An 18,649-nucleotide genomic window follows, 5' to 3' on the forward strand; every position below is an offset into this window, starting at 1 on the left:
CAGCAAGATTCCTGAGTTTGATAGCAAGATTCCTGAGTTTGATAGCAAGATTCCTGAGTTTGACAGCAAGTTACCTGAGTTTGACAGCAAGTTTCCTGAGTTTGACAGCAAGATTCCTGAGTTTGACAGCAAGTTTCCTGAGTTTGATAGCAAGTTTCCTGAGTTTGATAGCAAGTTTCCTGAGTTTGACAGCAAAATTCCTGAGTTTGATAGCAAGTTTCCTGAGTTTGACAGCAAGATTCCTGAGTTTGACAGCAAGTTTCCTGAGTTTGATAGCAAGTTTCCTGAGTTTGATAGCAAGTTTCCTGAGTTTGACAGCAAGTTTCCTGAGTTTGACAGCAAGATTCCTGAGTTTGACAGAAAAATTCCTGAGTTTGATAGCAAGTTTCCTGAGTTTGACAGCAAAATTCCTGAGTTTGATAGCAAGTTTCCTGAGTTTGACAGCAAGATTCCTGAGTTTGACAGCAAAATTCCTGAGTTTGACAGCAAAATTCCTGAGTTTGACAGCAAGATTCCTGAGTTTGACAGCAAAATTCCTGAGTTTGATAGCAAGTTTCCTGAGTTTGATAGCAAAATTCCTGAGTTTGACAGCAAGATTCCTGAGTTTGACAGCAAGGTTCCTGAGTTTGACAGCAAAATTCCTGAGTTTGACAGCAAAATTCCTGAGTTTGACAGCAAGTTTCCTGAGTTTGATAGCAAGTTTCCTGAGTTTGATAGCAAGTTTCCTGAGTTTGATAGCAAAATTCCTGAGTTTGACAGCAAAATTCCTGAGCTTGACAAGATACATCTGAAGAAGGTCAGAAGTTACATTGATCGAAACGTTCTGTGAATAACACTCAAGATGAGAATAGTAATTCAAATAACTCAAATAATCCAAATTTATTTTTGTCTGTTTGGTAGTTGGAACTTTAAAGAAAAAAATTAAAGATTCCATATACGGTAACTCTAAAAAAATAGCACTCAAAGAATCGTTAATGAAATTCACAATCCTTTCTGAAATCCAACCATGATTGGTACAAATAAAATTCAGTTTAGGCACTTACTTGTCCACCAAGTTTCAATCATGAATGTCCACCATTCTTTGTTTTTATCAATATTACCTCTACGTTTTAAGCACACTTGGATATGCGAAAGTGTCAATAACTCTGACTCACTTTTACGGGAAAGTCGCTGGCATTTGTTAGGATGACCTGTCTGTTGTCGGTGTGAAGTGTGGTCCACCTTTCCAGATTTGGTAAGTCGACCTTCGTAAGCTTTGCATTCTCACCGTCTATGAAGGAGTTATTTAATTGCTAATCACCTGAGGTGCCCTTACTGGAGAATGTTAAAGAGGCTGCTCAGGCAATTTTTGTTTTCGGCCAGAGTGCTCTTCCTGGTTGAAAATTCTACTATTCGACCTTGTGTCACATCTTGGGCTGTGGGAGGGAGATAAATATAAACGCCTTTCTTGACACTGAATGAATGACTCTGTTAATCTTAGCAATTAATGTTCAAGTTAAAGATTGTTCTATGATTCACTTTTTTTTTGCGTCTAGATATTGACGACATGAAAATATTCTTTTGGAGTTAACGTCAGCATTGACTTTCTCTTTTTTTTTTTTTTTTTCATTGACTTTCTCTTTTTTTTTTTTAAATGTTTACTTCGGTCTTCTAATTCTTCCTCATAAATTTGAAATATTGATAAAAACATTGCTTAGTGATTAAAGAATTTATGGCCCTTATTTTATTTTATTTTTTTTTTTACCTGGTTGGCACTTTTTCTTCACCCTGTATTTCGAATGTGATTTCTAAAAAAAAAAACAAACACAAAAAATTTTTTCTGAATTTTCGAGATAAGCATTGATAATTTGGATCATTAAAATTTTTCAAACTATTATTCTGAACTTGAGGGTTAATTTTCTAACATTTCAGTCGATGTAACCTTCGACCTTCTTGTATTCTCACACTAAGAATTGAACCTTCAACCTCCCAGAACAGTTTCACTTAAAATTGAATTTGATCTAGTTCTTTATTTTTTACATCACGGGCTCTTGCCATGGCATAATGGATAAAGTAATTGGTAAAATAAGGATACCATTGTGAATTACTTAAGACTTCTAGTCGATCATTGCTGATGGAACGGAGCACGCTAACCTCGTGGACTAAATAAAGGGTTCTCATTAAAAATTCATGCAGATTCCAAAGTTGGACAACAAGATTCCCGAGGTCGACAAGATACACCTAGGTTTAATATATATATGGTAAAAAAAACAAAAAAAAAAAAACAAGGCAAAAATGGGTCAAAATGGAAACAACCCAAAACTCTTGTTTTGTTTTTCCGTCTTCTGGCCGGGTCGATCAGAAGTTTTAACGGTTGTATTTCATACAGACGGAGCTAAAAAAAAAAAAAAATCAGCCGTCCAACCGGAAGAAAATTCAGTAACTGATTTTAAAATGAGCACGAGAGAGCGCAAGGGAGATTTCTTCCTCAAACAGGCTCTCCTTCAGCATTGGCTGACCACTAGACTCTGCTATGCAAAATAGGGATCAAAAGAATGAGTGTTAGTGATAGCCGAGCCCCAACACAGAAAGGTGAAGACCTCCCCCCCCAAAAAAAATTCATCGCCTTTACACTGCTTAATGGCTGAAAAAAAACAATATTCTCAAAGAAGGTCCGAGACTACATCAACTAAAACGCTGTGAAAATAACACTCAAGATGAAAACAGTAGCCCAAATAATACAAATAATTATATATATATATATATATATATATATATATATATATATATATATATATATATATATATATACTAGTATTTCAGCCCGGCGTTGCCCGGGTGTTTGAATGTGTATGTTGAGCAAACAAAAAAAAAAAAGTAGTAGGAAGGCAGGCTCGAACCCGTACCGTAAACGAGGAAAGAACGGGGTAAAACCTACGTTTATGCTGTTACGACCACCGCCAAACCGGAAGCGACATTTTTTTTTAAATTAAAGCTAGACAATCTAAAGGGGAGGATAACTTTTAAAAATATCGGCGAAAAAAGTGACCCCCCCCTGGAGAAAAGTTGAAGGGGAAAATATTAATGTTTTTAGCCAATTTTTCGATATGTGTCGTATGAAAGGTCGAACTTTAAAACGATACAGATCTTGGTAAAATCCGTCGCCTCTATTGAAAGTTTAAGGCAGAGATGCAAACAGACATAAATACATACATTTATATATTGGTAACTAAAAATTTTCGACCCAAACTGATGAAAACGCTTACCCTATCTCTGAATACCCTTTATGTAAAATTTCAAATATTTAGACCAGAAATTGTCTGAGTAATTTGGAAGAGACCGCAGAGGTCAATTTTTTGTTAACTTTGACCCCTATTATGACCCTGTAACATTTATTGTTTTGGGCTCAAATTAAGTTAGTAAGTTAGATCCATGTCCAAGGAACCTATATCTAAAATTTCAAGTGCGTAGACCCAAAATTGTTGGAGGAGTTTGGTAAAATTCTCAAAGGTCAAATCGTTGAACTTTGACCCCTTAATCGCCAAATTTCTGGCCAAAAATCGATCACATAGATTTTCCCAAATCTCAGTGCCCTGTATATCAAATTTCAAGTCTGTAGACTAAAAATTGACAGAGGTTTTGCGTAGGGAAATGTACACAAACACACACACACACACACAGACACCCCCCACACCACACACAGACACGTTCACTTTTATATATATATATATATATATATATATATATATATATATATATATATATATATATATATATGTATATTTACTAGGAAAAGTACTCGTCATTGACTAGGTTCAAAAACCAGCCTACAGAAAATGGACTCTGATTTATGAAAGTATGATAGGTTATGAAAAGGAAAGGTTGTAAAGAGATAGCTTCGAATTTGGGGGTATCAAAACCAAAGCAAAATATGATGAAAGTAAAAATAAAATAGATAAACCCCATAATTTATTATACCATACCTGTTCACACTGAAACACTTATCACAATATTCTGTGGATCTATATTAAAAAACCTTGTTAAACTTTGTGACATATTTCCATTCTATGGAGGTCAGGCGCGAACGAACACCCCATAATTTTATTATACCATATTTCTTCAAACTGAAACATAATTATCAAAGTATGCTTACGCAGATAGATATGAAAAGTCTATTAAAGTTTGTGCCTATTTCCATTCTATGGAGGTCAGGCGCGAATGCAGACCCCACAATTTTATTATACCATCCCTATTTAAGTTAAAACATACTTATCAAAGTATTATTATGTACATCTATATAAAAAAAACTTGTAAACGTTTCTTTTTTTTTCTTTTTTTTATTTCCATACTCTGTGGAGCAGGCGCGTACGCACACCCCACAATTTTAATGAATCATCATTATGCCAAATCAAACATACGCATTCCTGTCTCGATACATCTTCTATAATTATATGTGATCAGTTTTCTATAATAGTCAACCATATAGGAGCCTATTCGTGACTAGACACACACAGAGACGTTCAGCTTTAAATTATATTATATTATATTATATTATATATATATATATATATATATATATATATATATATATATATATATATATATATGTATATAACTACTTTATTTATTCACATAAATTTAATATACGAAAGTATAGATTTATGCGTAAACTTAAAGTATTTACTTCAAAAGTGCTCAATATGTAGGTAGAGCTAGTTAGTAATTTATAAAATATATATGGCGATTAAGCTACACTGAATATTCTGCGTTTCATCCAACTATAGGATTCGTCAGGCTTATGCGCGAATTGTGTGGTTGCCTCTTTCTTTTATATATGTTGAGGATTTCTAGTTGGCCAATCAGCTTTCTAGTATCCACCGCGCCCCTTCCTATCAGCCAATGGGCATGCATTTTATCAAACAAAGGATCTGTTTTAGAACTAAGTTAGTGGTTTTAGGTAGACGATCGCGGTGGATACTAGAAAGCTGATTGGCCAACTAGAAATCCTCAACATAAGAAAGAGGCAACCACACAATTCGCGCATAAGCCTGACGAATCCTATAGTTGGATGAAACGCAGAATATTCAGTGTAGCTTAATTGCCATATATATTTTATAAATTACTATATATATATATATATATATATATATATATATATATATATATATATATATATATATATATATTTCTCGACATATAATTTATAAAAAAAAGTTACAATAATTTATTTAACCCATCTGGTACTGATCATACATAATGTTCCTAAACTTTAGTGATTTGATTGAAATTGGTGACTCCATAAGATTTAGCCGATACAAGTTTGGAAAATATATTTTTGGGTGGCGTTTATAAGCGTCCTGGGCCGTCTTTATATTGGTTGCGCACTGTTATATGATATTTCTTAAATATTTGCTAGGGCCATGATTTTTAAAGCAAAAAAAAAAAAAAAAAAAGATGAATAAAAAAAATAATAGTAATGATATTTAAAAAGTACACGCATCTATCTTTGTATATCTAAAAGTTTCGGCTTCTCTTTGATGTGTCCTTATGTAGAGAAGTATTTTCGCTGCCAGCAGAAAAGTTATTCACATAAAAGAGCAATTTGTTCGAGTTAAGACTGCGACACAGCGATAAAACGAAAATGATGTACCCTTGATTTTTTCTTTTTTTTCTTTTTACTTATTAATATGGTGAATTCATCGGTCATATGCAGCACGAGAATAAACATGAGCTTAATAATATCTTTCTTTAATAGCAAATCCTGAACATAGCGTTGTGTCATATATTATTTATATATACTTTGTTTATGCTACTTAAGCAGTAGCATATATATATATATATATATATATATATATATATATATATATTAGCTGTACCCTGCCACGCGTTGCAGTGGCTCAACTTGGTGTAATGTAAAAATGTAATAAAAAGAGAAAAATGCATGTTTCTTATATTCTTAGTACAACAATCCACTCCAAAAAGTGAAAAAGAAGACGAAAATGAAAAAAAATGGTACTCTCGCAAAATTTGATCTGGATCCTCGTGAGTTTCTGTCAATCATTCATGGTTTGGACTCGACCAACAATCAGTGGATGAAGCCGAACGTAGCAAAAATGTTGAAACGCTAAATGTTTTTTTTTTTTTTTTTTTTGTATACAAAAATGTGAGTTAGTAATTAATATTTGGTTGATGGGGGGGGGTTACTATACACAGATTCGAAAAAGTTGTCCAAAAACGAATAAATGAAAGCAAAGGTAAGGTAAGTTACGTTTCTACCTAACTGGATAATTGTTTAGTGTTTTTATGTAATGTAAAATGTTTAATCGGCTCGAAAAACAGAAATGGTCGCAGACTCTGTTGAATACGTTAAGTTTGGGAAAGTAAGTTGAAAACTAAAACCTATACAAAACAGTGTCTGAAACCCCACAAATATATGTTACCATGACATAGGCTGGCATAATCGGTGGGTTTCTGACAGTATTTTGTATAGTTTTTTTTTAGTTTTAACTCACTTTCTCTAACTTAAAGTAATCAACAGTGTCCGCCACCATTTGTAGCTTTCAAATACACCGATAAACACTGTTTTTCAAGCTGACTAAACGTTACATTAAATGAAAAGGGTTCATATTACTAAACACAGATACAAAAAAGTTGTCAAAAATAAATATATAACAAATAAATGTTATCAAAGGCAAGAAAAGTAAATGTTCTACCTAACTGGATAAGATTTTAGTGTTTTTATGTAATGTATAATCGGTTCAAAAACATTCAATGTTTATCGGTATATCTGAAAAATACAAATGGCGGCAAACTGTATCGAACACATTAAGTTTGGGAAAATTTTGGGAAAATGAGTTTAAACTAAAAAAACTATACAAAATACTGTTAGGAACTCACTCAATATATGTTATCATGGTGTAGGCTGGCATATAATCGGTGGTTTTAAATTTTTGCTCGATACAGGTGACGACTTTTAAAAGTCCCTTTTAGTGATTACCTGGTTTGAGGATATTTGTACAATTAAACGGCAAATCTGCTCCAAAAAATCTGGTATTATTTTACTTTAAAGCCCGTTTCACGTTCGTATATAACGAAATATTTTATTGTAGATTTTGGTGTGCTAAAAACGAATCTGCAAACCGTTTCCATGGCAAAAAGAAAGTTTTCATGATATTCATGAAATTACTTTTTCGAAAAGTGGGTGATCACTTTTCAATGTAAATTTAACTTAGAATGAGCACCCACTTTCTGGCCACCTGAGAGAGGGGCATTTTTCTGTGTGTTTCTTGGCTAAAAAGTTTTTTGTTTGATTTCTTTTGTTTGGTAATGACCCCTGAACTCTGGGACTATTTTCCATTTCACAGCCGTAGCCTTCGTTTACGCTATGCGTGAGCATAAACGAAAGCTGTTTAGCCAATAAACATGGGAAAAAATACCCCCTCTCTCAGGTGGCTAGAAAGTGGGTGCTCATTTTAAGTTAAATTTACATGGAAAAGTGATCGCCCACTTTTCGAAAAAGTAATTTCTTCATATCATAAAAACTATTTTTTTGCAACGGAAACGATTTGCAGATTCGTTTTTAGCACACCAAAGTCTACAAAAAATTTTTTGTTATATACGAACGGGAGACGCACGGCCCTTAATGGAAAATTATATCAAACATCCGGGGGAAAATAGTTTTCAATAAAAACAGCAAATGAATTCAATAGAAAAAAATGGATGCTATGTTTTTTTTATTATTTTTCTGTGTGTTTCTTGGCTAAAAAGTGTTTTGTTTGATTTCTTTTGCATGGCAATAACCCCTGAACTATGGGACGATTTTCCATTTCACAGACGTAGCCTTTGTTTATGCTACGCGTGAGCATAAACGAAAACTGTTAAATATGCATTCGCATACCAAACTGCGTTGTCAAAAAACCTTTAAGCCAATAAACACGAAAATAAATGCCCCTTCCCCGGGTGGCCAGAAAGTAGGTGCTCATTTTAAGTTTACATGGAAGAGTGATCACCCACTTTTCGAAAAAAAATTTCTTCATATCATGAAAACTATTTTGGTACTCATTGGGCGTTGATTTCCATGGCGACCCCCAGAATTATTTAATGGTCGTTCCCTTAGTCCCCCCCCCCTAGTCAAGGCTAATGCATGTGCACGTAACATTTTTTATTTATTTACTTACGTGGCGGAGTTATACAACCATCACCCCCATACGAATTTCTATACTGATAGGTTTTTTTAAATTTTTTCACTGGATTATTATTGGTTGAACATTAACCAGATTATGAAAAAAAATTGAAAAAAAAAATTATTTCAACATTTGAAAGGGGTACTCACTTTTTAGTTACCACGTTCTGGTAAATCGGTCACCCATTTTTTTTTTTTTTGCTAAATACGGAAGTGTCTTCGGGAGATATAAAATGGTCGCATGTTGATGAAGCAATGTATCGGGAGGCGTACGGGATGGAAAATTATTGGTAAATTTTTAGATTAGGTCCCCCTCCTCAATTTTCTTTTAAATGACGACTTGTAAAGGTTTTCGACTATGCTGAATACGAAAATCGCATTGAAATTTTGCAGAAATAAGTAGTTATCAAGATATAAAAAGTTGTATTATGCATTGTAATCTTTGGCGGCCATCTTTTTTACGCGCGTGCATTTGTTTATGGCGCGTGCGCGCGTAAAAAGAATACAATACATAATACCTAGAATATTAGGTCCTTGCTAATGAAGCCAGAGATGGCTTCTGTTGCCGGGTTCGAATTTATCGACTGGCGTTAATCGTGGCACTCTGCACTGATGATTCCCGAAAGTATGAAACACTAGTATCTGTAGGTATTTAATAATTATCATAGTAAATAATTATGTCAGCCCCTTTAAGAAACTTGTTTCTTATTGTTGAGCACATTCAGTTGGAATAAAAAGTCGGCCAATTTAGCTCCTGTGCGCAGATCATTATATACTGATTAGATCATTCTGACAGATGTTAAAAAACATTTAAAAAATAAATGTTTAAATTTCAACAATATTTCTCGCGATTAACGGTAGCCGATTGGATTAGGTCCTTGCTAATGAAACAAGAGATGGCTTCTGTTGCCGGGTTCGAATCTATCGACTGCTGTTAATCGTGACACCCTGCACTGATGATACCCGAAAGGATGAGACACTAGTGTCTGTAGGTTTTTAATCATTATTATAGTAAATAATTATATATATATATAAACTGCGTCAATCGCTTTATTGCAGATTAGTAAAATATCAATATTTCACTAAATATATATATCACAAAAAAAATAAAATTTGTATAATAAATTGACTGTTTCAAGGTTAGTTATTTCCCAAAATTTTATTCAAATTCATGCGATATTCACAAAGTTATGACATTTTATTCTTTATCAAGGAATTTTCACTGCGTATCGCTTTATTGTAGGTCTATTAAAATGTTGTATTGGGGGGGTATACAATGTCTCTTCATGAAAACTTTACTTCTTTTATATTTTTCTGTCAAAGAATAATAAACAAAAGCATATTTTAGGTATAAGCCTCAAATAAATGAATTATTTATCGACATATCCACCATTTTTTAAATAACTTAAAACAACCTTTTGTCCACCAAAGAAGCCAGTTGTTTGATCTGAAAAGGAGTTATGGTTCTGGTGACATCAACTACTTTCCTCCATAGGGTATCCTTTGAAGTAAATTGCTTTCCTCCCTCATAAACACCTCTTTTCAATATTGACCAGAGATGTTCAATGGGGTTAAGATCCGGAGAACACGATGACCAGCTCATGAGGGTTTCTCCAAAGAAGCCCATAGATTCAAGGAAGGCTGCAGTCGCCCTAGCAGAATGGGATGGTGCATTGCCATGCATAAGAATCATCTGAAAGCGACGTGACAATGGTAAGTCATCTAGCCATGGTGACAAATGTTTATACAAAAAGGCTGTGTACGCATTGCTGGTAAGTTTTACACCCTCTGGAACTCGGAATGGTCCCGCCAACATATCCCTAATCATTCCCGCCCAAAACATAATGCCTCCATCTCCTTGTTGGCAATAAATTCTGAAAGGGGTTGGAGTTCCGTTCGAGTTCCAAACTTTGGCCCATCCGTCCAGACTGTCAATAGTAGCACGGGTCTCATTTGTAAATAGGACACGTTGGAAATCCATTTTCATGTAATTCTGTGCCCAAGACTTTCGTTTTTCCCTATGTTTTCCTAATGGAGGCCTTGCCATAGTTTTGATGTTCCTTGCCATCTTTTTCAACACATTACATCGGGCCTGTCTGGATCTTGGAGCGATTCCAGTACTTGCAAAAATGGAAGCACTGGTGCTGTTTGTGTTTCAGTTGACTTCCCTACAAATTTTCTGAATATCACGATGTGAAAATGTTCTCCTAGTGTCCTTATCCTTTCTGGATTTGGTGTTGGGGTTGTTCACGAATGAAGCCAAAGTTCTTGGATCCCTTTCCAGCTCCATAGCTAAATCTTTGATGAACAATCCTTTTGCGAGTCCAGCAACAACCCTTTCCTTTTCGATAACCGTTAATCGTCCCTTTTTTAGCATTTTACAAGACCTGCAATAAAGCGATGGACAGTATAAATCACTTGATAATAAATAAAATGTCATAAATTCGTGAATATCGCATGAATTTGAATAAAATTTTGGAAAATAACTAACCTTGAAACAGTCATTTGATGATACAATTTTCATTGTTTTGTGACGTATACTTAGTGAAATATTGATATTTTACTAATCTATCTATATATCTATAAAAGTGAACGTGTGTGTGTGTGTCTGTGTACATTTCTCTACGCAATAATTCTGTCAATTTTTAGTCTACAGACTCGAAATTTAATATAGAGGGTACTGAGATTTGGGAAAATCTGTGATCGGTTTTTGGCCAGAAATGTGGCTGTTAAGGGGTCAAAGTTCAACGATTTGAGCTTTGAGAACTCTACAAAATTCCTCCAACAATTTTAAATGTTAAGGGGTCATAATAGGGGACAAAGTTTACAAAAAATTGACTTCTGCGATCTCTAACAAATTACTCAGACAATTTCTGGTCTAAACATATGAAATTTTACCTAAAGAATATTCAGAGATAGAGCAAGCTTTTTAATCGGTTTGGGTCGAAAATTTGAACCACCAATATATAAATGTATGTATGTATGTTTGCATGTCTGCCTAAAACTTTCGACAGAGGCGATGGATTTTCACAAGATCAGTATCGTTTTGAAGCTCAACCCTTCAGACAACAAATACCGAACAATTGGCTAAAAATATTAATTTCTTCACCCTCAACTGGGCACTTTTCTACGAGGAGTGGTCGCTTTTTTCGCCAATATTTTCGAAAGTCATCCCCGCTTTTCGACTGTCTAGCCTTAATTTAAACCTATGTCATTTCCAGTTTGGCGGTGGTTATAACAGCAAAGGCGTCACGTTTTTTCCCTATTTTTTTCCTCCTTCACGGTACGGGTTTGAGCCTGCTTTCCTACTACCACTATTTTTTTTTTTGCTCAACATACACCTCCAAACATGTCGGGCTGAAATGCTAGTATATATATATATATATATATATATATATATATATATATATATATATAACACTACCGTGTTTGAATATATGGTTAAGTGGTTAAATGGCAGTGTAAGTCATTCAGAATTGCTTTAAAGCTTTTTCCAGTTTTAACAACTAGTCCTTTACTTTTCCATGTTTAACCTTAACCAGATTACTTTTCATGCTCGCATTTTTCTAGTGTAATATATATATATATATATATATATATATATATATATATATATATATATATATATATACATATATATATATATATATATATATACATATATATATATATATATATATACATATATATATATACATATATATATATATATATATATATATATATACATATATATATATATATATATATATATACATATATATATATACATATATATATATATATATATATATATATATATATATATACATATATATATATACATATATATACATATATATACATATATATATATATATATATATATATATATATATATATATATACATATATATACATATATATACATATATATATATACATATATATATATATATATATATATATATAATATATATATATACATATATATATAAAATATATATATATATAATACATATATATATATATATATATACATATATATATATATATACATATATATATATATATATATACATATATATATATATACATATATATATATATATATATATATATACATATATATATATATATATACATATATATATATATATATATATACATATATATATATATATATATACATATATATATATATATATATATACATATATATATATATATATATATATATATATATATATATATATATATATATATATATATATATATACAGAGGCCCAACAATATTTTTCGGACACTTTGAAAAAGTACTTCAAAGTTGTTATTAGTGCCAAAAATTTTGAGATTGTAAGTACATAGTTGAGGAGTGAAAATTCACTACTAGTGTAATCATTTTTTAGTTTGGCTTTGATAATTTTATTTTTTTGTGATTTTTGCAAAAACTTGCACAACACTATTTTTCGGACATGACAAAAAATCCTATTTTATTAAGAGCTATGTTCATGTTATATGTTGCTGTATGCGAATTTTCTGCTTGTACACTTAAGCTGTCATCATTAGAATCAATTATCTGTTCTATTCTACTGGCAAAACAATTTAGTTTAATGAGGTAAAATGCATTGAAAAGAAGTCGTTCGTTTGGCATGGAAGAAGTGGGAAGATGGCCTCAGCATCAGAAATCAACGGTCGAATACATGCTGAAGACAAACTCCAAGCAGAAAAAGAAGAGAGGGCGGAAAAAATCAATTAGCAAGAGGACTGAAAGGAGAATGAAGAGGACTGTGACACAGCTTTTGACATCTGGACAAAAAGTTACTGCAAGAAAAGTGAAGGAGAAATGTGAATTGGATGTAAACGTCCGAACAGTACAAAGAACGCTGCATAGGATTGTTTTGAAGTATGCAAAGGCTAAGAAAAAAATTACTCTAACAAAGAAACACGAAGGAAGAAGACTGGAGAGTGCTAAAAGGGGGTTAACAAAGTATGTTGACTTTAAGAAGGTTATATTTACTGATGAGAAGCGTTTCAATTTTGATGGGCCCGATGGATGGTGTACTTGGTCGAGAAGGGGTGAGCCTGTTGTATTGAACAAACGACAGATGGGAGGAGGAGGAGGAGGAGGAGGAGGAGGAGGAGGAGGAGGAGGAGGAGTTATGGTTTGGGGTATGATGTTTGCTAATGGAAATATATGGTTGGAGTGGCTAAAAGGACGACAGAACAGCGAAAGCTACAAACAGTTGCTGGACGAGAAAGCCCTACCAAGGATAAGAAGAGAGATGGGGAATAATTTTGTTCTACAGCAAGACAATTGCAGCATTCAGGTGTCAAAACTCATGAAAGAATGGATGGCTAAAGTGAATATGACTACTTTGGAATTGCCTGCAAAAAGGCAAAAGGCCCAGATCTAAATTTAATGGAAAATGTTTGGGAAATGCTTGCACAACTTGTCTATGATGGACCTGAAATAACGAAATAGGCTTATCTATGGGAACAAATACTAGATGCCAAAAAACAATTAATAGAAACACGTATAGATATTATTGTGCATATGTTTGATCATTGTGAAGAGAGATTGATAAAAGTTATTGAGAAGAAAGGTGATATTACAGACTATTAACAGTTTCACAATGATGTCCGAAAAATAATGTCGCGTGTGTTTTATAAAAAATTATGAAAATTAAATATTTTTCCTTACTTAATCGATTTTCTTCCAATTTTTATTACAGGTATTGTCTTTATATGTTTATGCTATTCTATTGAAGGAATTTCGCCACTCTATGGTACTCGGAAAGTCGAATACTAAAGTGTCCAAAAAATATTGTCGGACCCTTGTATATGTAAAATCAAGAGCAAAAAAAAAAAAAAATGGGTCAAGAGTGAAAGAAAAAAGAAATCGGTTTTTCAATATTTTTCCATGAATTTTTGTTAATTGTAATTGAAAATTTCTTTTTTGCAGATCATATAATAATAAGTGAAAAAATTAATCCTAAAAATGGTAAGACCGCATTTATCGAGTATATAAAAAACCGAATTGCAGGATTAAGGTATTCCAAAATGACTTACAAGCAGATTTTTTTTATATTTTAAGAACATAAAATGTGAAAACATCTTTTTTTGCAATGAAGCAAATTGGTTAAAGATTCAAAGTCGAACGCTTGGTAAAAAGGAAATCTGGATCTTGTCGCCCAAGAGCATCCACATTGAAGGACGACCAGAGGCTTAAATTAACTGTTTTGAAGGAGTGAAAGATAACTTATGTTGACCATAGCAAAGAATTCAAAACAGGGGCTGAAAATTCTCTTTCTAGATATACAATATCTAGACGAATGAAAGAAATGGGATTTTCTTTTAAAAGGTGTGCAAAGAAGCCATTTTTATCTAAGAAGAACATCAATGATAGAAAAAGATTTTCTCGTGTTATGGCAAGAAAGATACAGACTGGTTCAAGAATGTATTCAGATTAATCAAGATTTTGTCTTGTTAGTGATGCTCCTGATGCTCCCAAACGATGCATTTGAAGAACTGGAGAAAAATTTTCGCCAAATCACATAAACCCGGGAATGGAGGTATAATGGTATGGGGAACTTTTACTGCAGCAGGAGTTGGGGAACTTATTAAATGTGAAAAATCAATCAATGAAAAGGAAAACATTCGAATATTAGAAACAGGACTGTTACCAAGTATCCAGAAGCTGGGAATTTCCCAGAACATTATTTTTCAACATGATAATGCCCCTGCACACACTGCTAAAGTCACAAAAAATGGTTTCCTGATAATTCAATTGATTTGATGTTTTGGCCAGGTCAAAGCCCAGAATTAAACCAAATCGAGAATATTTGGTCCATAATTAGCTAGAAGAAATTTTTCGAACAATGACAAACTGTGGGAAGCTGTGCAAAGCGAATGGAATAACATCTCCTCTTCACGGTGTTTCACTTTGGTTGAGAGCATGTCTAAAAGGATTGATCTTTTAAAGAAATCAAAACGGAATGCGATTCCATACTAAGCATTTATTAAAGTAAATGTCTTGTTCTGTGTTATTAGTCTTATTTAAGTTTCCTTGTTCAATTGTTCTTTGTTCAATATAGTATTTAGTGCGATAAAATGTATAAAATTTGTTTGGCCCATTTTTTTTGCTCACGAGTGTATATATATATATATATATATATATATATATATATATATATATATAGGTAATTTATACAAAGCAACATATAGTGTTGGAAGTGTTTTAACCTTTAAAATTATATAAAAAAACTTATTTCATTTTTATATTTTTTAGTGTGTGTGTGTGTGTGTGTGTGTGTGTGTGTGTGTGTGTGTGTGTGTGTGTGTGTGTGTGTGTGTGTGTGTGCGCAAAATTTTAGCCAGATCAGCCCAGTAGTTTCCAAAAAAGTGGAACGGACAGACAGACTAGAGAAATGAATATAATTGAATACATACATACATATATACATACATACCACATGCTATATTTCTTTAATCTGTTTGTCGCTCGTTCCACATGTTGAAATTTTGTATAAACCTTTAATCTGATAAGGTGTTTTGGATGAAGTACAATGCTATATGTTCGATGCACACTAAGGAATTAATAGAGATTTTTATTTAACGCAAAAATTAGCTAAAATGTAACCATATTTAACCATAAATTTGACATAAAGCAGTCTAAGTCAATACCTATAACTTTTTCCCGCTTTTAACTGGCTAAAAAGTCTAGTATATTTTGATGTAACACTCTGCAGTCTACTTTATACTCTGTCCTGTGGCAACCATCTGCACCGACAAAGGTTAGAAGTAATACCAAAAAGCGTGGTTGGTTCTACACAAAGCCTTCACCACTTTAAACAAATTATCTGTGTGAATTTCTGAGCAACTTGGTTGTTGTAGCGGAGGCGCATACGTCGAAATCGATGGGAAGGTCTATCTCACACATACACACACATATATATATATATATATAAAGTTTAAAGTGATTTGTATATGAAAAAAACGTCTAATTTACAACGAAAGTTTGTCATCCAAATTGTGATGATTATCATGTAATTAGTTTGGCAAGAATGTAACACTTTTAAGTTAATATTAAATCTTAAACCCGGTTGTTGTGTTTAGCCTCTAGTGGCTTTATGCCTTGGTAAGTGTTGAATCATTGGTATACAAAATGTTAAGTTTATCTGAAAAATCGAAAAATATTTTCTTCACAAAATTACACAATTGAAAAATAACTGATTGAGAAAATTCAGTTTTGTTATTGAGGAAATAATCTGGGTTCAAAATAATCTGGGTTCAAAATAATCTGGGTTCAAAATAATCTGGGTTCAAAATAATCTGGGTTCAAAATAATCTGGGTTCAAAATAATCTGGGTTCATAATTGTAATTTTTTTTATTGTATTTTCACCCCAAACAAGGCACAGTGCCACTTGGATATAGAGGGCTACTATCTGGGACATAATTTGTAGGGGTACTACGTAGGGAGTTGAGCAGCAAGATGTCTGTTTACTTTACGCTTGAATCTCTGTATGTCAGTACGGTCAGGGAAACAGGAACCTGGAAGGAAATTCCAAAATCTTGCAGTCCTACGGAAGAAACTATCAGAGTAGAATGCCTTCTTACATCTAGAGATGTCTACTGTGTAGGAGTGGAATTTTGCTACTTGTCGGGTTTGTAGGGGGGGTACTTATGTCGAGGGGGCACACGGACTTGTAGTTCATCAAAGCATCCACCATTAAAATACTTGTAAAACTGGCAGAGGGATGCAACATTTCGCCGATGGGACAGCGGTGTAAGCCTAGCTGATATTAGGTTGGCGACTCTCTTTTGAACCCTGTCTAAGAGCGAGAGACTAGTAGCAGATGCACCAGCCCAAATGTGGCAACAATACTTTATACATGGGTGAATGGTGGCCTTGCGGAAGTATAGGACACTCTTAGGCGTAAGCCACTTTCTAGCACGGTATAGAGAGCCTGCTTTCTTTGCAGCAGCCTTGGCAATGCCCTCAATGTATCCGTTTCAATCCATGTTTCCGTGAACGTTGAGCCAAGGAGTTTGAACGAAGTACTTTCAGGTAATGTATCATTAGCCATGGCTATTGAGCGGGTTTCTTGTAGTTATTAAAGAAAGAAGCTAAGTCTTGGCAGCACACGCACGCACACACACACACACACACACACACACACACACACACACACACACACACACACACATATATATATTATCTGTCTGTGTGTCCGTTCCATTTTGGGGTTCAAAATATACTGAGTTCAAAATGAACTAGGGCCAAAATAAACAAGCAATAAACTAGAGATAAACGTCTTTGTTGAATTACAAATGAATCATTTCAAACCAAAAGAATGATATGAAAGTTTGTCATAGATGATCAACACAACAATATCTACTGTGGTTGTGTGATGAAAGCAATTGCGTGTATTTCTCATCAACCTCCTTCATCCCCCATCTAATCATAGTCGGATGCCTGCCTGCATTTTTGGCATATCTTTGTTCTGATGCAGTCAACTGCTCAATATTTCATTTAATGGAATGATTTCTTTTCATTACTGTTTTGCTGTAAACAGACAACATAGATAGTTGTTAAAACAAAATCGAAATAAAACAAAATATAACTTGCATATTTTTCAACACTTTCGAATGGATGACAACCATTATAAACTATGGTCATAATAATATATAATGGTTATAATAATATATGATGGTTATAATAATATGATGGTTATAAAAATATAATGGTTATAAAAATATAATGATTTAATAATATAATGGTTATAATAATATAATGGTTATAATTTAATGGTTATAATAATATAATGGTTAAAATAAAATAATGGTTATAAAAATATAATGGTTGTAATCTAATGGTTATAATAAAATAATGGTTATAAAAATCTAATGGTTATAATCTAATGGTTATAATAAAATAATGGTTATAAAAATGTAATGGTTATAATTTAATGGTTATAATAATATAATGGTTATAAAAATATAATGGTTATAATAATTTAATGGTTATAAAAATATAATGGTTATAATAATATAATGGTTATAATAATATAATGGTTATAAAAATATAATGGTTACAAAAATATAATGGTTTTATAATAATATAGTGGTTATAATAATTTAATGGTTATAATAATATAATAGTTATAAAAATATAATGGTTATACTATGTATAAATACTTATCTCTACTTGTATACAAAAGGCACTTTGTGTGTGTGTGTGTGTGTGTGTGTGTGTGTGTGTGTGTGTGTGTGGGAGAGAGAGTTTCTTATGGACTATAAAACGGCTGAGCAGATTTTTATGAAATTTTGCAGAAATGTCCGTTATGTGTCTGAGAGTGTTCTTAAATTTTGTATCAATCAGAATGCTTCCAATAAGCATAAAAAATCAATAATCGGAAAAAATCCGATTAAAGAAGGAACAGTCCGATTTTGAACAAGTTAACATCTTTATGCAGCCTAACATCACAAGTGCATTTGAGAAGTTT

At 32.9% G+C, this 18,649-nt stretch overlaps 1 protein-coding gene across 6 annotated transcripts in view; it reads left to right on the plus strand.

Annotated features, from left to right (window-relative positions):
• Positions 1–18,649, plus strand: part of LOC145293936 (uncharacterized) — a 439,557-nt gene that overhangs the window by 389,634 nt on the left and 31,274 nt on the right. The window lies entirely within an intron of this gene.

Source organism: Euprymna scolopes, chromosome 15 (genome assembly GCF_053919585.1).
Source record: "Euprymna scolopes isolate OS-2025 chromosome 15, ASM5391958v1, whole genome shotgun sequence".
In the NCBI taxonomy this organism is placed as follows: domain Eukaryota; kingdom Metazoa; phylum Mollusca; class Cephalopoda; order Sepiida; family Sepiolidae; genus Euprymna; species Euprymna scolopes.